Here is a 24,781-nt window from a genome sequence, read left to right as displayed (position 1 = left end):
TCCCCTCCCTGCAGAATCTGCCCAACCCATGGCTGATCTGTACCTGCCAAGGACACGTGCTCATGGGGATGCTCAAGCCATTTTGACAAAAAATATTTTGCTCCATGGACTACAGCTGCAAGTTGCGCGTCAGCCTGGACCAACTCTTTAGACACTGCAGCAGCATCCCAGCTGGAAATGTGAATGCACACACACACACTTGTGCTCTCCACAGCTCACACAAGCTGTTTGTGGTGTCCCGCTTTCCCTCCACCACCTTCAACAGTTCAGTCTTCATCTCCGTTGACACCTTCCCCCTGATTCATGGTGCTGCTTGACTTCATATCAAGCAGAGGATGGATATCTTTTTATAAAGAGAAATAAAACATCCTCTCCCTCTGAAGGGGAAGGGGAATAACCTATTGAAACATACAGACCTGTTCTCCTTTCTTGTATTCCTGCTACCCAGAAACATACAGCAGCAAAAGATATGATTCAGTAAAGTTATTGAGTGCCAGGCCTTCACATTTGTCTTCCAGTGACTCTTAAGTCTTCCTTTTCTCTATTGAGTTCCATCTCATTGACTTCCTATAAACACTAATACAGAGCCACAGACCCACAGACATGCCTGGAATACAACCCACACACCTTACAGACACTGCCAGAGTCTGCACTGGGATCAGAAAGCCCAGAAAAACTAATGAAATATAACTAGGAGAGTATTCAAAACCACAAGTCTCCTCTGTACCCCTCAAAAACACTCCGAGCTTATTTTCTGTTTCTCTTCTGTTCATGAGTTCCACAGCTGAACTTGTTCCACCTTTGGGGATTTTTCCTTTCTTTATTTTTTTGCCTGAAGTGGAAGCCAAGATTTACACATGTTCACGCAGTTCCAGAAGTTCTGTGAGAAAACCCCTCCCTGCTCCACATAAGCCCAGACAATGAAACCACCAAGCAAGACAACTCACCACATGACACGGAAACGCTGTTAATGCTAAACTAGACGTGGAATTCAAAGCGTGCCTCTAATTAATCACCAGTTAGCCAGCCTCGTCAGGTGGCATCTTCCATCTTGTTTCTGACACAATGGGCTTCCTCCCCTTTTGTAGTCACACACGTTCCTCTTCCTCTTGGGCTTGAGGACTGCCAGCCTCCCCACCCGCTCTCCTGCCATCCCACCCTCCCATCCATCCGCCCCGTTGAAATATTAACCAGGAGTGGTGAATGGCTTTGCTGACTGCTACATAAACAACTGCCATGTAGCTACCGGTCTGCCACAGCCTCTGTTCTGTTAACATCTGAATGTTACCACTGCTAAGCGATTGCCCAGACAACAGGAGAATGGATGGACAGAACTGCCAAGGAAGATGAGCAAAATTAAGAGCAGGAGCTGAAATAAAGCCGAGGAAAGGAAACTGTGGTGGGTAGCCTGTCTCCAGCAGCAGCACACCCTGCTACTGCACCTACTGCTCTGTAATTTTTCTATATGAAATATCACTACTGGCTCATCTTCCTGTGCATGTCCTGCAAATCACTGCCCCCCTGCCAGCTGTGCTCCCTTGAGCACATCAGTTAGAGGATATTATGTTTTAATATTCATTCAAATCCATATTGCTGCTGATGGACTCTGGTACAGGTCCTTTACAGAAAAGACATTAAAAACCTGCCCTATTGGACTAGATAGCTCTTTGGGCTTGTGTAGTACACATGCTGAGTATAAAACCTCCTTCTCCTTTGGACACAAGACCTACCACTTGTGTAGCTCACAAGGAGGAGTTTTCAAAAACATCAAATACTAGCCCAGAAAAAAATCAGAAGCCACTCAATGGTTTCAGAACTCCCACACAAATAAATTTGACCCTTTAGCAAATTTAATCACAGGTCTCTAAACCTGCTTTGGGATACGATTAGGAAACGGTGTCCAGGCTGGTCATAACAAAGGGGTTTGCTTGTGATCCAGACAGCTCAGCTTAACCTGCCTGGAAGTTTACTGTGAATCCTGATCCCTGGCCACCAGCAGGGACAGCCAGCTTGCTCTAAAGCCTTATGCTTCCCAGATGCAGCTTTGCAGTCTCAAGCACAGGTGGGCACAGACCTTCTTATAAGCACAAGTACTTTCTTAACCCAGTGCTCAGCAAAACAACAGCCTGGCAGGGAAGCAATGCTACTACTTGTGATTTTTCACACCTTCACAACCTACACCAGCTCCCACGCTCTCCTCTACTTTCCAGCCGCTCTTTGTGGGATAAAACAGAGAATGTGATAAAACATCTGATGATGCAGGTGTCACCATCTGCTCCCTCACCAGCTGCTGCTGCCACTTAACCATTTTTTTTTTTTCCTATGAATTATTAGAGAACCAAAGTGACCACACATGAAGCAGCTTTCAGGATGGTCCCAGCACAGGAGAGAGCAGTTCTCTTGTTAGCAAGTCCTGAATCTACGGGCACTGATTGTTATTCTTTTCCTATAAGCCAAGTCAAGTTCTGGGCATGATAGAAAACTTGACACCAATGACATTTAACCAGTTCCCAGAGTCTCCAATGTGTCTCTACCCACAGATTTATTTCAGAGCTGAACACCAACCCCCCAGTGCAAAGCATGGGACTCTGCAATCCAGGGGCTAGAGTTACCACACTGAGAAGCACTTCAGCCTCTGTTCCACAAGTCCCTTGAAGAGAGAGAATTAGGTCTATGCTATATGCAAGATCTGTCAGATTGGTGCGTGGTCTCTGGGCATGTAGCCTCCTCGGACCGCAATGTATGCACCCTCTGAAGCTACCAGCTAACCTCTGCTATGAGTCTGCATACAAGAAAAGTGCCTGCAGTGCTTTTGTTTTGCAGAATATAGCTGTAACTATGTTGCTGGATAAGAAGGATCCAACCCCATTCTCTACACTATGCTACCTTCCATCCTTGCTGTGGGCATCCATGGGAGAGCTCAGACTAAACCACATAGCATGTAAGGGGAAGCACCAGCACACTTAGCTTACAGTTTCCAAGTGTGTTAAGACACCCTTTTATTTTACTAAAGGTCACATCCAGCTAAACTATATCCTTTACTCTTATATGAGAAACAGCTCCAGCCAACCCACTCCAAAAACCATCTTTAGCTGTTTCAATGACAGGGTTTTTTTCTACATGAAGCTCTTGGTGACCTTGTCCTTCTGCAGGAGCACACGTGAAGCAAGTTAGTAATACTTTACTCTCCACCTGAATTTATCATTACAACGGAGTTGAGGTCTTTCACAGTAGAATCTGACACCAAAACAAGAAATTGAAAACTGAAAGGAAGTAGCAAAAAAGCCCCTAAAATGAACAGTAAACCTGAGTCTTAAGAATCAGGGGTCCAGCAACATTACTGTGCAGTTTCTAAGCATAAAAAAGATGGTGGCACTATGGTACCCTCAAATGCAGAAACTGAAATGGGTCTTCGGCTTTTGCTGCTGCCTGTATATCCCAGGTATTTTATATCAGCTGTCAGATCAGGACAGGAATGGGTGGGCTAGTGGTCAATCATTATTCAGATAAGATAACTGATGATATCATGCATCATTTAGCGGTTATTTCAAATCAATCCAGTCTTAAGAGAAGATCAGTAATTTCTCAATGGAACAGCAGTGACTGGACCCTGACCACCCATCAAGACACAGTAATAGGACAGTCATCTACTTTCCTCTGTTAAGCAAGGGCAACAAAGGTGGCATGTAGCTTCCCCTCCTTATTTGCATTTTTACTTTCCTTTAAAACAGCATGGCTTTCATCTTACCTCTGCCAGCATCTCTATTTTGCTGACTCCTCTCCAGGTGTGCTGGAAAGGGAGGCTGAATTGCAGAGAGCCCTTGCAATTAAGGTTGAACGAGCTTGTCAGCCAGATTTCGACCACACAAGCATCTACCAAAACCAACTTACACTCTATTAATGCAGCTCACTCAAAAATGGAATGAAAATATTTCTATCAGAGTAAGGCTGGATGCTGTTTCTGATGATTTAGAGTGCCTTTCACCTTTTGGTTGTTGGTTCCAAACACCAATCCTTGAAAGTCTGCTGTGAGAGGACACAAAAACAATTTAAACCAATTACCATTTCACCAGCACCCCATTTCCAACAGTGGCAAACAGAAGTTACCTAGAGAAGAATATAAAGTTAGCAACCCTTCCAGACTCCAGCTCTGCAGCTCAGGGATTCTGCCCTGAGCCAGAAAGGAGTTGTTTTTTTTTTTAATGGACATGGCTAGATTTTCCTCCCATGCATTTTTCTAATTGCATTTGGAAGCCTCTTAACTTAACTTACCACTGTGGTGAAGGAGCTGAGCTGGGATGAGCTCAACCAGCCTCAGCTCGGTCCTTGTAGGAGGGCAGTGTCCCACATGCCGTCCCCCCAACATGCTGGGGGGGGACATGACTGGCACTTTCAGTTTAGTTACTGGAGGTTAAAGGGATGCCAGAAGTGCCATGTCTAGCTGAAATCTCACATGAATTGCTTCGCAAGAGCAGTGTGGTGCCTGAAAAAACCATTACACTTGCTGGGGTAGGAAGCATTGCTCTCCAACAGTTAATCCTGCCCTCCTCACTAACAGTGAAATTCAGGGTGAAGACAGATCAATGGACAGCGTGTTTTATCTTTCTTTTAACAAAGAATCCAACCAAAGGTAAAAGCTCAGTTACATCTCTAGGCTAGAAAAAATTGCCTTCGTTTTAAAACAAAGCCACAAAATCGTAAGTCACTGCTGAATTTTATGTTCAAAGGCTTTTCTTTGAGAGGTGAAGTGTAACTAGATAAAAGTGAATAACTAGACAAATGCCTTTCCCTCTCCCCTCACTGCCAGGCTGTCCCCTGGCAGACTGACTTATGGCAGGTCTGCCTGGCTGGATACCACTAGAGAAGCTTCTTGGGAGACAACTTGGAACAATCATTTTTAAAGAACACCTATTCCTCTGCTCAGACAAGGGGCAGAGGTTGTCAGCTGAGCCTGTGTGCTCAGGGACACGAAGGTCTCAGCCCATCCCTTGTCACCGTAGTGCCAGAAGCCCAAGCTTGAGCCAGTGTGCGCAGAGCCCTGGAACAAGCTGAGCTCTAGCACAGGGCTGAGCACGCTGCAGCCTGCCAGCAGACACCCATCCGGCTCCCCCAGCACTAGGGCAGGTTCAGAGCCCCACCACACCAGTCATCCATGTACAGGACCACTGCTCCAGCCTCCTCTGTTTGTTAGGCACAGTCTTATTGCCCCACAATATCCAGCTGAGCCTTCCCAGAGCAGGGCTGATGAGGGGGCACCAGACATCCCCCATGCAGAGCCATTTGAGACTAGAAAAGAAAATCTGTGTCTCCCTGATTCAAGATTAGAGCATGCCTGCCTGCAGACCAGCATGACCCCAAGGCTGTCACATCTGAAAGATGTGCGTTTGGCACCAAAACACTTTTAGGGTCTATAACCATTTTCCAAAAGGAAGGAGACTTATTCCACAGGGGTGCTAACCAGTTCCTTAGGAAGAGAGCAGAGGAGGGACAGTACCTGGGTTTATCACCTTTTGCAAACAGCTGCCAAATTCATCACTCAGGAGTTTGCTTGTGATGTATTATTTAATAATATCTAGAAAATACATTATAGATGCAGGGTCTTTTCTTTGCCAGTTGATTTTAATGTTATTGATTATCCTCTAAATCACTTATTGTGATTTTGCTCTGAAGCATTTAGTCTTTGGGCAAAGGTACCAAAAGCAGCTTCTCAATTTATAGCCACAATTTTTGCTTCAGCAGTTCATAGCCTGAACAAACCCTGCCTTTTATCTACACCAGTAAAAGCAATTTTTACATGCAAAAAAAGTGCCAGGAAATTTGAAATGCTTTTAGAAATTGGCTCTTACATGAATGTGGGAATGCACATAAACATTTGATTAACCCATCCCCTTTAATGGTGGACTGGAGCTTGATTGTGAATTCACCTTAGTTATGTGGGAAGATGATGGAGGAACCTTGTCAACACTAGGCTTTCCTTCTCTTTTGAAACATTAGCAAGTTATTTAATGGCTTATTGCATTTTCCCTTTTATTTACTAGAACACTATTGAAATTTCTCATGCTAGCACCCAGCTACTTAGAGTTGTACACAGAGAGAGGCCACGTCCTAACCACAACTCATTTCTTCTCCTGGAAGAGTTTTGGCAGGTTACCTTAAAGTATCAAGCTGCTTTCATCAAAGGGCCTAGTGACAAAGCAAATTAGTACCTCTAACAGGCTAGGACAAAATAAATACTTATTAAAGCTAGCTAAAAACTTGATATAAATGCACCCAGGTTGTGGGGTTGCCCATTACAAGACTGCAGAAGCGACTAGTTTTGAAAAAGCAATGCCTCTCTTCACATCTCCCTGGCTTTCTCCGTCTTTATGGTATTTGCAGTCTTTTTCTGAGGCTGCTCTGAAGACGTTTAACTCCACAAGGGCTGAAGGAGCTTTAAGGTTAAAAGCACTTCTAGGTCATATTCCAAGTATGAGATCCGTGTTCTGAGTGCCTCTGCATTTGTTGGAGAAGGCAGATACCCTCATGCTGTGATACTGCAAGGGTAGCCCAGAGCATCTTTGCTCTGTACTGAAGTTTCTCTGAACTATTTGGTCATCTGCACCCCAAAAACCAGCACTGAAAACACCACATCAACCGGACCACCAACCTTGGTGTGCCCAAGTCACATGAACAGCTCAGGAGGCTCTGGCACTGCTAGCAGCCTTTCTCAGCTGCTTTACTTTGTCTGAAGCTCTTTCCCTTCCCCTCTCTGCAGGAGGTTCAGGGATCAGCCTGTGCAAAGGCTGCAGTTTGCTGACGGCTGCACTGGGAAGTCCCTCAGTTGCTGCTTTGGGCAGCTCTTCACAGCAGAAGTTAACAACACATGGCTGCTCCACCAGCAAGCAGCCACCTGCCTCTGCAGCACACAGCAGCCTGCCCAAACGCCTGCCTTGGAGCTTTGCTCCCCCCATCCCCATCTCATGGCTGGAAAGTCTCAAGGTGAGCTGCCCGAGCAGACAACTTTAGGCTTCTTGCTCCTGCTTGCCATGGTCACACCACACACCGAGGCGAGTTGCACATCCCTGTGGCACACCAGCCTCCTCATGCAGAGAGATGCCCATGGTGACCTGGCACCAATGCAGGTGGTTTTGGAGCCATGGCAAGAGAAGGAAACAGGCAGCAAGGTTCTAAGCAGAGGCAGGGGGATCTGACCTGACATCTCTCCAGCTGTAGCTCTTAAGTACTAGGCTAATGAGCAATTCCAGAAATTCTCCCATCATGAAATGCACACCATCCTTGTTCTCTGCATTAAGAAGTGATGCTACCAGGGGGAACTGAGCTTCATTCCTGACCCACAGGTGGGGGTGCCTTTCCCCTACAACTTTTGCTGTGTCAGGCTGAGCTGGCAGAACTTAACCCAAGCAGGTAACATCACTGTACACCATGTACCATGACACATGTCTCAGGATTGTCTTTGCTAGACTGAGCCTTGATGATTTTTGCTGTGATATGCCCTCCTAGCATCGTCTCCTACTGAGCATAAAGCTTTATGGCTCATCTGTTTTGACTGGGGAGTCAAACTGCAAGGCCAGCACTGATGCAACAGTCCCACCATTGTCCAGACACCCTCACTTTCTCTTCCCCCTCCCCCCAAATAGCACCTCCTTCCCACTCCCCTGCCGATGCAGGGCCTCTGGCCCACTTGTTCTTTACATATGCACCCCGAGCATCTCCATCTTGCCTGTTCAATGATTAACTTCTGGAGCTGCAGTTGTTAGAGCTGGGAGTTACCACTGTCCTGTAGCAAATAACCAGGAAGCAAGAAAATGCTTTTACCCATCAGCTTGATAAGAGAAATGCTCATATCTCAAGACTGGACAAAATGTTGTAGATTTAAAAAACAAAAGACCAAGGGACACGTCCCTAAGATTAAGAAGGTCCAGGAATCAAACTCAGCCCTTGAAAAGCCAAAGTGCTCTGTTGTGTTCAGTCATTCAAAAATCCAGTTCGTCAGGGCCTAAGACCACCTGCACTGAGCATCATACCTTTGCTATACGCCCTCATGGCCCGAAAGTCCCATGAAAACCAATTCCCAGCACAGGGAAGCTAAGCGGCACTTTCTACCAGTGCTGCTTAGCCAAACTTCTGGCAAGGATAGGCTCTTGCCAGCACCAAGTATATTGCACTGTCAGCATAATTTATTCATAGTGGTGGGGATGAACCAGGGCTTGAGAACATCACCACCTCCACCCTATCCCTGTCTGCTGCAGGGAACTCTCTAGCCATCCCCTCCCCCCGCAAGCAATAACCTCAGCCTCCTGCTCAGAGGACTCGGCTAGCTTCTCCCAGGTACAAGTTGTCCCTTGACATTTCATGCCCTCTCCCCAACCCCAGCGTTTTGTTCCAGGCCTGGGAAACAGTGAAAAGCAACCAAACATAAACATTTCAGAGTCAGAAAAGGTGTCTGAGGTGGATGTGAATCTACAGAGTTCCTGGAGCTGGAGTTCTCTTGCTTCATAAGAACCAGCTCACCCATCTTGAGTGATTCACTCTCCCACTCCTATACACGTCTCCTATCTCTGCTAATCTAGCACCTATTGCCTCTCATAAGCCTCCAGAGAAAAAGAGTTAGACAAGACTTTAGATTTGTCCTGAGAGATAATCTACAGCAACATTTTTTTAATCCCTAGAGCACTTTACAAAACAGCCTGAGCATTATGCTGCTATTACATACGGAGGCACAGGAATGAAAAGTTAGGAAGGTTTAGGCATTTGGCAAGGTCTAGATATTATTTCAGTCTCATGCATGGGGTCTTAAACCAGTTCTGGTGAAGTTGGCACATTCAGGGGGCACAGAGCACTGCCACAACACGGTGATGCTTTAAGTCCCAGGGCAGTACAGCACCTTCAGCAGGGCACTCTGCCCTAATAAGTTCAGCATTTTTGTCAGGGATAAGCGACCTGTTGCATACTACAGGTTGTTTCTGGAGATACCATTGATCCCTTTCCACAGCACCATACAGTGGGGACATGCTTCCCATAACAGCCCAGGGATGCAGTCTCCCTGGCTTTTGTGCAAGAGGCCAAAACCAGAGACCTGAGCAATGGGAAAGAACCCCTATCCCAGTAAAACCTTTGCCAGCTAAACTGTCATGTGCTCATCTCCTTTGTATCATGGTGCCTGTGCCTGCCTCCACAAAGAGCAGCTGCCCTGGGAAGCCACCCAGAAATCAGGGCAGTGCAGACAGTTTATTACATTTGCATGCCTGTGTACAGTCCAGGGCGCTGCTCAAATCGCAGGTCAATGGGAGCTGCAGGGATTCTCTGCTTCTGGGGGAAATATATTCAGGCTAAAAGCAACTTCAAAAACACATGTTTAACCTGAACTCTTATCTTTTATCCCTTTAAATATCCAAGCGGCCACTTTTGCAAGCCTGAAGCCTGGACTCCAGCTACATTTATTTCCCTCTTTCATCCCAGCTGCAGCTCCTCAGAATTTATCTCTATGGTTAACTTCCCCTTTCATAATATTAGCACAGTTGAAGCACTTGCTTTCCTGTTGCAGGCAGTGATTATATAGCAAATTAACCACAAGCTGTTCAGTCCAAGTCCAGCAGTTGGAAAGATGCTCCTCTGAGTAATGGTTTGTGTAGTTGATGCTTTCATCTGTAATTTGCATTTGTAATAAATGCAGAAATAAAAAATGGGGTCTATATTTTAAAAAAAATAGCCTGGTATGGCAGGGGCAGGCATGCAAGCTAATGGGGAGGGAGAGACCTCAGGGGTTTTGAGTGCCGCATCCCAAGGCACCACAGCATCTCCTCTACAGGGAGGGGGAATCCATACACATGCCTCTTCCAGACAAATCATGGGCTTCCTGCCCAGCCTGATTTTACACAAGGAGAAGAGGCACAAAAAAAAATTAAAGCAGAAGCCCTTGCACGGCTTGTACTAACAACCACATAGAAGCAATTTCCACCAGCAGGAAGATGGGCTGTGTGCACATACCCAGCGATGCAGGGACACACAGCAGGTAGCCTAGCTGAAGTTTTGCATGCCCTGTGGCCTCCCTGCTAGTGATGGGGGTACCACGCCACCTATTCAAGACCCATGCAGGCCGTGTCAATGCTGCTGAGCAGCAGAGGAGTACCCGAGCCAGCTTTGCCAAGCTCCAGCCTGCGGGAAGTGGGTCACCTCAGGGGTATGAAGCTCAGATGGGGCAAGCTGACCCCACTGAGGAGCAAAATACCGAAGCTGCAAGTCAAGCACTGCATTGCCCTGACAAGACTGCACCCAGCATCGCTGCCACCACACCACACCCCCAGGGACATGCAAGCATGGTGACATCACACCAGAGGCTGACAAGTTGAGCATATAGCTAAACACTGTGGACAAATGGCGATGCCTGGTAAGAGGAGTGTTCACTGGTGTCCTGGCAAAGGGACAGTACTGGAACAAGGAGAGACAATCTCCAGAGTGTCTTGCTGACCCATTAAGATGCCATATAGCTTGTGGGGCTCTGGAAAGGCATTTGGAGGAGGAAGGCTCCTTTGTGACAGCACTGGTCCTGTCTGCCTCTCACCTGCCTCCTCAGTAACTATGTTCATCACTTCTTTGATCTCATTTTCAAGTGTAAAATAGTTCATGGTTCTCGGCCAGCACTGAGAAGCACACAGAGACATGAATAAATACCCATGCTAGCAATTACTGCCATCACAGCAGCCACACAGGCTGGCAAAGCCTTAGGCAGCACCAGCTCCCTGCACGCCTCCCTCTGCAGAGCTTTAGCGAGCAGCTGCCATCTCACAGTTCACACCACACAGCCCTGGCGCAGCCTGCATGTGCTGACTTCATGTTCCGTACCTGTATTTACCACTTAATGCAGGGCATAGCCAGTACATTTTTATCAGCCCTAAGGCATTTTGCTCTGCCGGCTGGGGAAGGTGGTCCCTGTTAGGTGAGGATGGTTACAGCATCATATAGATGCCTCTTGGTAAATGCTCCCCTTTATCCCACCCATAAATCCCAAGTTTTGGGACACAGACCCACGATCTCTCAACTAAGGAGAGAAGGGAGAAAAGCAGACACCAGATTACATCCTCCTCCCCATGGACAGCAGCAGACAGGCAGCCATGAGCAGTTTCCCATCCCCACACAACAGGCATTGTGCTCAGCCTATGCAGGTGTACACAAGCCTGCGGCCGTTTCATAGGACTGTTTGGGACATGCAGCTCCTGCTCATTTGCTGAGGTGGCACAATGGAAGTGGCTTCACTTCCTAGAGAGGATACCACAGTAAAAGCAAGGTGGCTGCCCGTGACTTTTGTTCCACAAAAGAGCCCTGCTCTCTGTTTAATTAAATAAGGGAAGACCAGGAGAACCAGTTTCTTAATGAGACTTGGCAATATAATTATTTGCTACAGTTAGCAACCAACCAAAAATGTTCCTTTCTAACACTTGAGAAGCCCAGCATTTTAAAGTTGATTTATCCGATGTCAGGGACCAACTTTATCTTTGCTTCTGTGCAGTTAGTGAGCACATTTTTCAGCACCTTACCAAAGTTATTACTTATGAATCATCACATATCTACACGTTTTATGGAGCTACTGAAAAATATTAGCCTTCCTGAATGGGCAACCCCAGACCACACTGCACAGGACTTGAGCCTCCCTTGTAAACCAAAATCCTTTTCCTATAGCAATACTGAAATACAGCCAGCACTGGTACATGCTCTGCTGTCTCCCCTCACCCAGCTGCAACAGGGTAGCTTGCAATGCTGAAATAGTTCATCTTTCTGGCCTCCTCCCTGGCCCAACACACTAACCCCCAGGTTCAGATGGTCCTGCAGCTTTTAAGGACTTTCATCTGAGCTGACACAAGCTGAGCTGGGACAGGCAAGTGGCTGAGCAGAGCCCTCCAGCTGCGGGGAATCCAGGCAGGGCAGAGCAGATATTTGCGGGCAGGTAGGAGCCGCAGCCTCTTGCACCAGGAAACAGTGGTTCTTCAACCAGATACCACCCTTGGTGGTTCCATGTTTCAGTTCTCTACCAAGCTATCACAGATAATACTCCTTCCTCCTGCTCAGCAGTTTTTAGAGGCCACATATGGGCAAGCGGCATCTAGTGCTGGGGAACTCCTGCTTTGTCTGTGGCCTCTACGAGCCAGAGGGCAAGAACTGGCAAGGAGGTACCCTTGCTGGGGGGACAGAAGGGACACAGGAAGGGAAGTGTCCTAAGAGACCTCTGGGGCCACCCCTAAAAGAATAAAGGTAAGAGGCGGATGAACAGCATATGCACAGGAGGAAAGTTACACACATTGCACGAAGGGGAGAGGGGGAAAAAGAAGATTGAATCTTCCTGGAGACCAGTGAGATTCTATAAACATAATCAAAATGTAATAGAAACTTTTTGGAAATGCTGTTAGAAGGAGAAAGCATCAATCTTCATGGAACTCCACTCAACAGGCTTTCTCCAGCTAATCAATCACGGTCAAGACATGGGCCGTCCCATCTGTCTGTGCAAGGGACCAGGAGGAGATTGCTAAGTGCCTGGGCTGGAGCTACCATCTCAGTACCAGGCAATTCATCATGCAGGAAGAGAAGGGGGGAGAAGGGAGACAAGGAAAATAACGTATAACACTAATAAAGTTTCTCCCTCCCTTCATTCCCAACCAATTTTTAGTAAAGGAGCCCAATCCAGAGGGATTGTCAGTAGGGGGGTGGAAAGGGGACTATGCACTGGGGAAGGGATCTGGTTACAAGATGCACTCCAGTAAACAGAGACAAAAGCCATCATCTGCATAGCAGTCCCTCGGCAAAGCCCACGCTCGCCATCTCGGCTGTTGGCAGCCACACAGGAGCAAGTCTGCACCCAGCAGGGCTGGTGTCCCTCTGCTCCCAGAGCTGGGGAGGACACTGGCAGGGACAGCATTGCTGGGGAAACGCAGAAGAGAGCACAAGCAGCTTCACCAGCTAGCACTGGGTGGAGAGGCCAAGTCTCCGCATGCAAACGGCATTAATTTTTTTCCTAGATGCCGCCATAACCATTCTGGGGGGCCCTGAAAATGGCATAAAGTTGAACTTAAGGACTTGCAGTATTCAACCTATTTCATCTGCAGCAGACATGGGATTTTTCACGTCACGTTACACCAACATGTACACACGCACAGGGTGGGGACTTATACTGCAGAGGGGGAGTTTTGCACTTCGCAAATCCCCACTGTCTTTAAGCTGTTGTCTCAGTCCTCACCGTGCAGAAGTCCCTTCCTTCCCCAGCTACTCATCAGTCTGAGCCCCAACCTCCCTTGTGCTCAGCCACCCCATTTAGAGGCATCAGCAGCAAGGAGCCCCAGCACATGCCTCACAGCCAAGGGCTCAAATCCACATTTGCATGAAAAGGTACCATTTCCCCTGCTAAATGCACCCAGAAACGATGCAATGCAATATGACTCCTTTTCTATCCACCCTCCTTTTAAATCTCGAGGATTTCTCCCTTCCGCTGAATTTTTGAAGCAGAAGGGAAAAACCATCCGACAGCATCCTTTGCCAGAGCCAACGCTGGTGATTCTAGATACCACTTGCCCGTGTACAATCCATGTTTGACAGGTTCTGTTCTACTCTTAACATCAAACCATCAGACCTCAGGGACGTGGCAAACCTCCCTTCACGTTTACAAATGCATAATAAAATACCACAGGCTTTCTTCAAGGACTCCTTTGGCCTCAGGAAGGGTTCAGTCCAGACCCAGACCCAGCTCTCTGCCATTTCCAGTGCCCCCCATGACACCTAGAATAGCCCTAGCATGCATTTGAAGACAGTACAGAGTTCTGCATAAACGATTTTTTTCTTCCTCATTTTAACTACACAGATATTCTTCCTACTAGTGTTTTGGCCAACTTTTGTAGAGATTCTTTTATATTCAGCACCAGGTGAATGGGAAAACAGCACAAATATGTTCACATCATCTGCCTAGATTGAAGGGCCATTGGAAATAAGAAACCAATAGAAAGTTATGCCCTAAATTTAATCTAGTAGATTGACTGGACTCTACAGGTGAAGATCAAGAAGTGAAATTAACTAAGCAAGAGATTTATTCTTCCAGAGCTATGACAACCCCATAGCTTCCAGTAAATGTCAAAATTCTTCCCTTCCTCCATAGACAAAAATAGACTCCACTTAAAAATGTAGTGACACAGGATTTTAGCCTCTACTGTAAGTGTAAATATAGCAACAAATTAAATAGAAATATCTAGTAAATAACATTGACATCCCTGAAGGTGAAGTTGCTTCAAGTTTAACTCTTACAGGCTGGTCTGTGACCAGGTGGCAGGAAGACTTAGTTTAAACATTATAGTAAATTTCCTTCAGGGTGTTAGTCCCATCTGGTGACACTTTGTCCTTTTCTGTCAAAGTTAGCTTCACCTTCCCCCCTCCCCCCCCCCCCCCCCCCCCCAAAAAAAAAAAAAAAGCCACACTGAAATTTTTCTGAGGTTCATTACTGTGAGAAGCCAGGGCAAAACTCTGCTCAGGCTACAGAGACATCAACAGAGAGTTTATGAACAGCTCAGAAACATGAAGTTGCGTAAAACTTATCAATCCATCAATTGTCAGGAATTTAAAACATTAACACATGGCTTGTAGCCACATCATCTAATCCTAGACATGCTTTTACGCACATAAAAGTGCCTGCCCCTTATGTCCTAATAAGCTTGTAACCATAGTTAAGAATTTATTAACCCTCTCCTGCCAGAGTTAGAGTACAAGGTACAGCTCAGCAAAAACCAAGATAGAGAGGTCACCAGCCCATGCAAGAGGTCCACTATTCTTTACTGAATTCAGTTGTGGCTCCTGGGTTATATTATCCCCAGCTCTCACAATAAAATTTTAGAAGAGCCACCACCATCAAGTCCTGCATAAAGACAAGACAGGAATCACTGCTTCAGCCAGACCTCCCAGCTCTCCGCCAAAGCCCCAGCTCCGAGGGCTCGCAAGCCTGGAGACTTCTTTCTTTGACCCCAAAAGCCTAGCACGAGTCTCTGGGAAAGAAAGCAGCTAACACGACCATGGCTTTTACTCAGATGTCCTCACCTTTTTCTTTTTTCTCTTTCTAGGCAACAAGAAGAACCCAGCTCATCACAGAGAGAAACCAGACAGGATACCACAGCTCTTGCACAAGTTCAGCCTTTCAGAGTGTAGCATACCCCAAACACAGTACCTTGCTTGAAGATCTGTCTTTCCTCCAACTCCTCTCCAAAGTAAGCCAGCCCTCCGTGCTCCATTAACTCCTTCATATGTTATCCCACTTTTTCCTCCACCTGGAAGGGGCAGGGACTGGCTCAGATGGCCACAGACCTCCTGCCATCCTGGGAGAACTGGAAGCAGCTGCTGAGGGGTGGGTGTCTGCACGAGCTCTCTGCATCTCAGATAAGTACAATTTCAGCTTGCTTGCCAGCCTGGCATGACCAATTTCAGTAGCAGTGTTGGGGACAAGTTTCCTGTAATAAAACTCTTCTTTAGTTGATATACAGTTATTCTCAAACCATAACCTAATTACTATGAATGTAAATGACCTCTGGTGTAAGGTTTATTATAACGATAATTGAGCTGTGGGTTTTTAATAATAACCTCCTGGATTTTCCACTTGATTTCCTGATTTACTTTATATTTCCAGGAACACATATAAGGGTCTGAGACTTCATCAGGCTGTTTATATAAAGTCTGACCATGACCTTCACTGTGTCCGTAGGCCACAGCCTCTTTAATTATTAATGCACCCAAACTTTTGGGTTTTCAAAGGGTCTTAGGGATTTAGGCAGTATGATATGACTCCCACTGACTTGTTGTGGGATGGGGATAGCTGAATCCCCTTGGCAAACTCATGCATTTTACTTTTCATCTCAACGTGGGCAGACAAAGCACAGATCCCATCCTGGTGGAAGGAGGGAACACATCCAAATAGTGACGTGGCTTAACAGGGAAGGTGGTCAGTATTGAAAGCAGGCAACTTATTGCCTTGCAGAAAGCTGGGAAAAGAAAATACATTGTGTAAACTGCTGGAGGAATTTAAATACTCAAAATGTGCTTTCTGGAGTGGGAGTTTGCTCAGAGCTTTGTAGAGTGGATCTCCAGGCAGTGTTGGACTTGGGTCCAGAAGGAGACTTCCAAGGTGAGAGAGGGAGATCCACTCCCAGTCTCCAGTCCAGTCCAGGCCAAGCCATTCCCATGCACAGAGACATCTCAGGTGAAGACTTGTCCTGGTTTTTCAGGAAGCTAAACAGCCAACAAAATCCCATCTTGGTTAAAGATTATTCTGTTAAAATGGAATACTGTGTTTTTACATTATTGCTAATAGAGAAAAGTACACAAATAATTAATAAATGTTAACTTGTCTCTGGGGCTTTCCCTTTTTCACATGTTTATTTTCGTGTTAGAAATGACATCCATTTTCTGCAACTCACTGAACTGGTGGTCGAGGAAAAGAGTCCAAAAGAAGAGCCATAATCCTCAAGGGGAAGAGCAAGCTGTTGTTCCAATCAAGATGTATCCTGACAAGTCAAGTTGGTGAAACCCATTAATTAGCACTTTTGGAAACAGTTGCAAAGTTAATTATTCTTCTTTCAGATGAAAGAAAGCTAATTTCTGGCATTTGCTTTGACAGTGACATGCGCTAACATTTTTAGAGTTGACATTCCTCAAGATAAATGATGCTCTGAAGTGTGCATGCAAACATTTTGACTGGGAGCTCCTGTGATAAGTTGATGGCACTGGCACCTCTTACTGCAAATATTTTGTATCATCTGCTGGGATTGTGATCAAAGTTTGGAGGCTAAAAGGAGTGTGGGGAAACCTCATTTTCAACTTCAGGGAGGGTGTGGGTGACTCTGGCTTCGTATGGGAGGCAATAGCATTGCACAGGCAATGCAATCTATTTTATCTAGATAACATCAATAGGGAATTTAAAGCTTTCTAGCTAACCGTGTTGGCAAAAAAGAAATCCATTTTTATACTATCTGAATTGCTCTGCTCAAGAATCATCTTTTGTTCATGGGTTGGTAGCAGCAGATGAAACAGAAGATCTCCAAAAGGAAGTTCTCACTTGGTACAATCAGATGCCAGTTGGTATTAGCTCATGTATGTGTATTTGAAAAGGCAAGACTTGGGATGTGGAAACTCAACAAAACTCTTAAGCCAAACCCCAATGTCTTCACTAGGAAGAACATCGGTGTGATTTGGGATTTAGTCCCAAAAGCCCTTTTGCAATTTTGGAAGCTGCCTTGATCACATCTTGCATGTACAAAGTCAGCGGGGGGAAGAGTTTATCTGTAAACGTAAGTTATTTAGACCTCCTTCTAAGAATGCATTTTGATCCCGGATTGCACCAGGACACATGCTTCAAATCCCACTCCAATAGAGTTCATGTATATGCCTCAAACCTGGGCTTCCTCTTGCAATTTTTAGGGAGCTATGGATCCTCCTTTTTTTTACTCCAGCTCTTTATGTCACTGGCATGACTCCACAACTGATCTAGTTTGGATTCTAGGACCCTGTTTTTTTCAGTTTCAGTCCTCATCTCTTGAAGTCTAAGGGGTCAGTGTGAGAGGAGTAAGAAAAACATGCCCAAACCACAGAAACTGCTTTATACAGGAGCTGCATTGCCAGGAGAACACATTAAATGAGAGCTGCTATTCGGAGAATCGCAGGGTGACAAGCAAGAGAGCTAAATAACTAATCTAAGAAGGTCAAAGTCTTCCTGGTAAATTACAGAAGACCCTGCACCTTTACTTGTCTCCTCCGAGCCATGCCTGGGTTGGGTGCACCATGGGACTGGCTTGGCAGGGGAAGATGCTCTCCATTGCATCCCCTCTGGTATGCTCAGCTCAGAGCGCTTCAGAGCAATCTTCCTCTAACAGCCCAGCCCTTAATAAATTATCAGCCCAGTGTATCACCTAGGGGCCAAACCACCACTTTAGGAACCTGTTGCTTGTTTGATAAGATTCTTCAGAAATAATAAATGCAAGCAGGTACATGAAGAAAGGAAATTGGTGGTAGAAAAATTATTTCATTTGCTTTTCAATCAGCATGTGGGGGAAAAAAATTGAACTAGGAAGGTGATCTAAAGGACTACTTAGTTGGTATGCGATTCACACACTGCAGGGCAATCAAGAATGTGGAAACACCGGGTTCGGAGGGCTCGATCCAACGTGGGAGGCAAACACCACCTTTTCTTTCAGGAGAGCCAAAAAAAATGACATGTGCTAGCATGCAAGTCCTTGCAGACAGGCTCGCTATGCTGAGATAGTTTAGTAAGGACAAGACACAAGAAAATAGAAAATAAATAAATAAAACAAAATTGCTTCAAGCAGTTCTCCACTTTGTGAGGAGCAGGGAGGTGGCAGTCCTGAGCCGAGAGACTCGTCCTCCCGGCAGATCGGCCACACTCCTTTTTGCATATTCCTCTGTCGTACATAATACTTATTGCTGCACAAATTGCAGGGATTATTTTCTCTTAACTGCTAATGGTTTTAGAGACTGTAATTGGGGGTAGCGCTTTGTAATTTAATGCCAGAGGGGAAGGTACCTGTACAGGAGACTAAGTTTCTTCTGCAGGCATGCACTGTTACAGCAGGAATACTGGCAAAGAGGGAGATCATTTACCAGTTCCCCACTTTTCTGTGCTGTACTGGAAGGTTTAAGAGGTTTGGAGCATTTTTCAGTCAATGTAATCAAGAAAAGGTTTTTTAATTTATCAGTAAATCAGCTATATTTCATCTCCTTTTGCAGCACTTGTGATAACACTAGGGTTCACTTAACAACTGTAGTAGAAAATATTTCACTCTATATTGTAAAGAAAAATCAAAGATTAAAACGATTTACTTATTGTACGTGCTGTGTTGAGTTATGCCCTGAAATTATTACTCTTAAGCCCACTGTCTGATAATTTTCCCCATTTATTTAAGCATGATTTTAGTCAGGATATTTATCAGCATTGGTTTAGTGTATTAGTGTTTGATTTATTTAGCAATGCATATATTTATTTACATTTTAGCTTCCAAGTGAGTCATTCTTCTGACTTTGCAGTCAAAGGTTAAACAGTTTGATCCATCCTGGGGTGGACACAAAATGTGGAATAAACAAGTACAGAGAAAGTGCAGACCATGAAAAGCAGGATTAACTCTACATTTACACCCCTAACAGGCAACACTCATGCAGTGTTGCAAAACCAGTCTGTACAGTAACACAATTTTTGTACCCCCAGATAAGCATATTACTCGTTGTAATTCTTGTGGTGTGGTGAGAAAAGAAAATACATATGAAATTTGAGGGGAAAACCAAAGGTAGGAGAAGGAAATAGATGCTGCTGTGGTTGGAAACCCTTGAAAATGTGAAGTTGGGTCCAGAATCTGGAAAGAAAATAAAAACACCCTCAGATACATTGTGATTATTTATTTTCTCAGGCCTCTTAACTCCGTGCCCTGGCGTGTGGAGAGCATTCTCGGGATTTCTTCACATGTTTTGGGCTGTGAGGACACGTGTGTGGGCTGCTCAGACGGCAGCAGCGAGTGCTGACAGGCAGCATGTGTTCCGCTGCCTCGGTCCCCTGCCACGATGCAGTCGGCACCTATAAATACACTGGCACGGAGATGCCTCCTGCTCGCACGAGCGCATTTCTACCCGCTGTTCAGCTTCACGCTCCCAGGGTAAAATGCAGCAGGGATTTTGTTTAAAGAGATGACACAGCCCATTTAACATTCCCCGTTAAAAGGCGGCAGCTGGAGGGGGTCGAACGCCCGAGTGAGACGCGGGGAAGCTGCTCGACGCCGCGGTGCAGCCCTCCCCTGCTCGCACAGGGACAAGAGTCCGGGTAACTATCTTCCCTGGTGGTTAAAATGCACTTTAAATGACAGAGCAGGGAGAGGGCAATGGGCATCCAAGGACCACGTTCCCATCGTTTTCTCCTCCATTTGGTGCCCCCCTGGGGAGCCTGGCTGTGCCTGCATGCTTAGCGCTGGGGAACATCGGTGGGGCGAGGGCATGGATCAAGGTGCTAAGGGTCAACTCTGCTGAACGGCTTGAAGCCAGCCCAGATGAGAGCCCTGCTGTCCCCAAGTCTTAGCGTGGTGACAGCCTGGCTCCTGCAGCTTTTGGCTGCAAACTAGCCGTTTGGGAAAGTGGATGGGTGCTCTCCAGAAGAGGAGGGGGATCAAACTGGAGCGGTGTAGGCAGGAATGGAGATCGGGACTCCTGGGCTCCTGCCTGGCACTGCTAAATAACGATGATAATGGTTCCCTTTGGGAATGCATCGAGGTCATTTATCAATGTTTGCTGAGCGCTTTGGGATCCTTGAACAAGGTGCTATAAGGCTTATGCTTCATACTTGGCTGTGGTGGCAAACAAGTTCCTGTTCTGCAGTTCCAGAAATAAACCCCAATATTTTGTTAATCTGGAACAGATTTTATACTTTATATATACATATATTTCTCAATATAGTTCCAGTAATTAACTATTAGCTAATTTATGTATCTTTTTCTCTCTCATTTATTTCTAATTAACACAGATAAAGGATTGTATTCTTTATTAATGCAGATGGTTACTTATTTCTACTTGTATAATTGGAGTCGTGTCCTGGCCCTGATCAGGATCCTGCTCTGTTGGATAAAAGGTAAAGCACAGAGAGACATGAGTCCCTCTCACTGATCTCCTGTGTACAGAAGTCAATGCTATGGTTAAAATGACCTTATTGCAATGTCCGTGACTGCCACCAAGCAGAACCTGCCCTTATTGCATACCTGGTGACCACAGACCATTCTCTCTGCCCCTGTTTTTTGGGGATATCGAAACCAGCCTATATTTGCCAGGAAAATGAGGGTTCATTGGGGCTGGCCCCTCCAGGTGTGTATCAGCTCAGCTAGGCAGGTACAAGGACCAAGTCTGGGTCAGAAGGGATTGCAAGTTATTTTCCTAGGAAGGCTGTTTCAATCCCTTTAGGAGCCCTGTCACTTCTCTGTGCTGGGGCACAAGCCCACCCCCGGGGATGAGCACTAGATGCTAATGGGGGGCAGCCAGGCAGCTCTGTGTCCTGCTCTGCCGCCTTCAGCCCTGTGGCTGGGCCAACCATGCGAGGGGGAGAAGATGGGATTGGCAGCGGGTAAAAAAATCCTGAACGGGCAAAATTATTCCAGGGAATCTGGAGGGGAGGAGGCGGTCACATGCACGGTGCTGGGCTGGGAAGCCGATAGCAGTGTCAACAAGGACTGATTTCATCAGACACAATGGATGCACTGAGGTGTAAATCAGGAATAATCTCACCAGTATGAAAGGGAAATCAGTATTGGGCAACATCGGAATTGGCCTGCTGAGTGACAGATGTCCCTCTCTTTTGGTTCTCTGTTGAAAGATCATTTTGCATTATATTGCAACTCCTTTCACAAGGGAAAAAAGAAAAGGCCTCCCTGATTTTCTTGAAGGGACTCAGAGATAAAGACTGATCACATTTCACAGTAATTGGACCTTCATATCTATAATTGCATTGATTTCTCCTAAGTTTCAGGCATCGACTAGTGAGTGAGAGAGCATTGCAGCAGGATACGGCTGCCAAGAATACTTCTGCATTTGGGAGGTGTCAGGCTGGGAGGCTCACTGTAGTTTGGTAACTGGCATTGCAAATTGCTTTATGAACAGTTTAATGCGTTTAAGAGGGTAATAATTTCAGATCCTACCATACAATTTGTTGCAGTGCTGTAGAAGCGTATCTAAAAAGTTCCAGGGTGAAGGGAGGCAGGGGAAGGAGGGAGGAGAAGACGGGAAAGCAAAGGGAGGGAAGCATTGCAAGGGGCTGGAAAACCTAATTGTTTTAATCAGGCTTGATATTACACTGTGAAATTATAATTAACTTAAGAAATCAGTCAAAACCAGTTAATAACTGTGGTGCAACTTGGCTGATTTGAAGTGGTACACGGAGGGGAGAGAAGACTATGGCAGCAAAGCTGCTGGGCTTGAACCTTGCAAGCTGAAGCAATGCAAAGGCCCTCCAGGTGCTTTTGAGGCTCTGCACAAGTGGGGACCAGCGCACACACCATCAGCTAAGCCAGTACCACAAGTACTTAGTCCTTACAACAGTCCTGATAGTGGATTGAGAAGTGCTTTCCAAAGGAGGATCATCAGCAATCTTCCCAGTAGATGGGTAGGGGAAACTGAGGCACAGAAAGAGAAAACAATTTATGAACTGTCAGCAGGCCACTGCCAGAGCCGGGGAATGCAATGGCAGCTGGCTAAAGGAAGGATCAGACCTGACTTTCAGCCTGTGCTTACGCGATTCTTGAATGGGAGCCTCTGGAGATTACTCGGTTTGTTCTTTAAACATCCCTTTTCTTTTGCTCATTGGAGGGCAAATCTTTTCCAGTGACTCTGTAGCAGTCAGATGAAATGCAGGCCTTAAAATGACAGTGCACGTGTGGGCAAATCCCGGTCTTCTTCACGCATGTAGCTTTATTAAAATATCCGAGATTATTTAGGTAAGTGGGAACAGAGCTAGAGCTGTGCAGTCTTCATTGCATGTGTACTGTGTATATATGGGTATAACAAGGGTTAATAAGCAAGCAAGCTGGGATAACCAGAGTGTCTTGGTGGTATTAATATCCCAAAATACATATATAGATGTGGATAGTGCTGAACTCTACAGGAGGCTGATAGTGATAAGGGTAGTGACAGTGTAACTAACTACAAGGACCGTAGCAGAAATATTTGTCACAGAGAAGATGTACCTAGGAAAGCTCTGTGTGTGCCAGATATTGCTGTCGCTGATTGCTGTAGCAGGGCAGCCGCATATATATTTACAGTCTGTAGGATATATTGGGAGTGCTGGGCGATAGCTAGATATCAGCATGGACAGAAAAACATGAGAGGAAGGAATTAGAGCAGAGTGTGGGAACAGGTCTGAAATCTCATCTTAGGAGATGTGTGTTGAATGTCTGGCGTTGAATTTGTGGGTAGCTTTTACAACTTAGGTGCTGCAGAGGAGGGAGAGATGTTCCGAAATGGGAGCTGCAGCACTCCAGGGTTTAGGTATTTCCCACAGCCAGGTCAGGTGAAACACAGCACCCGGGGAGCTGGGTGTGCTGTGAGAGTCACGGTCCCATCAGACCATGGGCTTTGACCGGGGATGGGCATCAGAGCAGCACAGCTGGGGACAGCTGTGCCGTGTCCTGTCATCCCCATACAGCAAGCTTATAGGGAGGAGAGGAGGAGCCTGTGGCTATAACATGAGCAAATATGGCATCAACACAAGTACCTGGTGCTCTGGGTGGATGTTCAGGTCAACTTTCCTTATATTGGACTTCAAAGCTTCCCCTGGAGGTATGATGCTCAGGTAGTTGAGTGACTGGCCAGCCTAGGCTGAGCTGGCTCAGTGCTTGCCAAGCACCCTAAACCCATCCTTCCCATTAGTCTCAAAACCAAAAATAGACAGTTGGTTCACAGGATCTTCATGGCGACAACCAGCCCATCCTCCTATCCATTCCTCTGTGACCAGTGTAACTGTTTTAGGGGCTCCATGACCATTGCTATCATGGTGCCAGCCCCAGCAGAGCAGCACTGTAGCAGGGCCAGGAGGTTGACAAAATCAGGCAATTCTGGATGAAGCGAGGGGATTTCCATGGCCAAGGCACCCAACCCAGATTACACCAACCATGGCTCATGCTCTGGGGCACCCATGGAGCCAAGGCACCCGCTGACAGGTGGGGAAGGGTTTTAGGACTGTATTAAGAGCTGGGCAGGCTCTGCCCCTCTGGGACACCTCCAGCATGCTTTGGCCTTGCTGCTCAACTGCTGGAGAGGAGGGGTATTGGATTGTTTTACATTATGCATTCATTAGCACCTTTGGAAAATATTACAGAATATAACTAATCTATTAACTTAGAACATACCGACAATTGGAAACTTCTTTGGAAGATATCTGTCTGTCCACCTCTCCATCCTAAAGTTGCTTTGGTTAGGCACTGCTGGTAGAAGGACCCAAATGAAATCAAAAGCTCTAAAAACATTAAAGGGTTTCTTCCCCACCCCGTCTTTTTTTTATTTTATTCCCCGTCAGTATTTCTGTGACAACTCAGCCCCAGCAGCCCCAGGGGACAGGACAGAGAGACGAGAAAGAGTGGAAGTGCCCTTTGACTAAGTGGGCATTAAATGTTGGCTAACAACCGAGAGACGCCGTGTGACTGGAGAGAGGGGGAAAGTTAAAAAGAAAGAAAGAAGAGCTTTTCAATATGAGCATTCATGTAGTTTTGACAGGAGCAATTTATCATGGCTATGAAAGGCGGCTCTGCCTCCACCACTGAAAGACAGCCTGGTTAAACTTTTACCTGCCTCTCTGAAAAGGGTGCTGTGCCGCAGCCGGGAGGGGATTGCTCCCTGCTTCGGTGATGCATCTTTTCACGGGGTCTGGGGGCGGGAAGGGTGGTGGTTCCCAAACAGCTTGTGCCCATCTGTTCTGCACAGAAAGAAACCCTGACAAGGAAGGGGGAGGGAGCACGTGAGCCAGTGAGCAGGGGGGTTCCGGATGCCCACACCGGGTCGGGAATGCGATGATGTGATGGAAGCAAGGCTGGGAACTGCCCTCCCCAGGACATGCTGCAAGTTAGCACTGAGGATTTCGCCTCCCCCCTCTCCCTTAGCTGCCCTAGAAGTATGAAAGATTGTGGAGCAATGCTCCTAAGTTGGACAGCAAGGTGACCTGACATTTTGGGGTGTGCATCATTGGTGGCATGGCAGGTAGGCAGCAGTGGAGTGCTGGAAGCCATGGGATACAGGA

Source organism: Accipiter gentilis, chromosome 14 (assembly GCF_929443795.1).
Source record: "Accipiter gentilis chromosome 14, bAccGen1.1, whole genome shotgun sequence".
Taxonomy (NCBI): domain Eukaryota; kingdom Metazoa; phylum Chordata; class Aves; order Accipitriformes; family Accipitridae; genus Astur; species Astur gentilis.
This window is presented reverse-complemented; position numbering follows the sequence as displayed.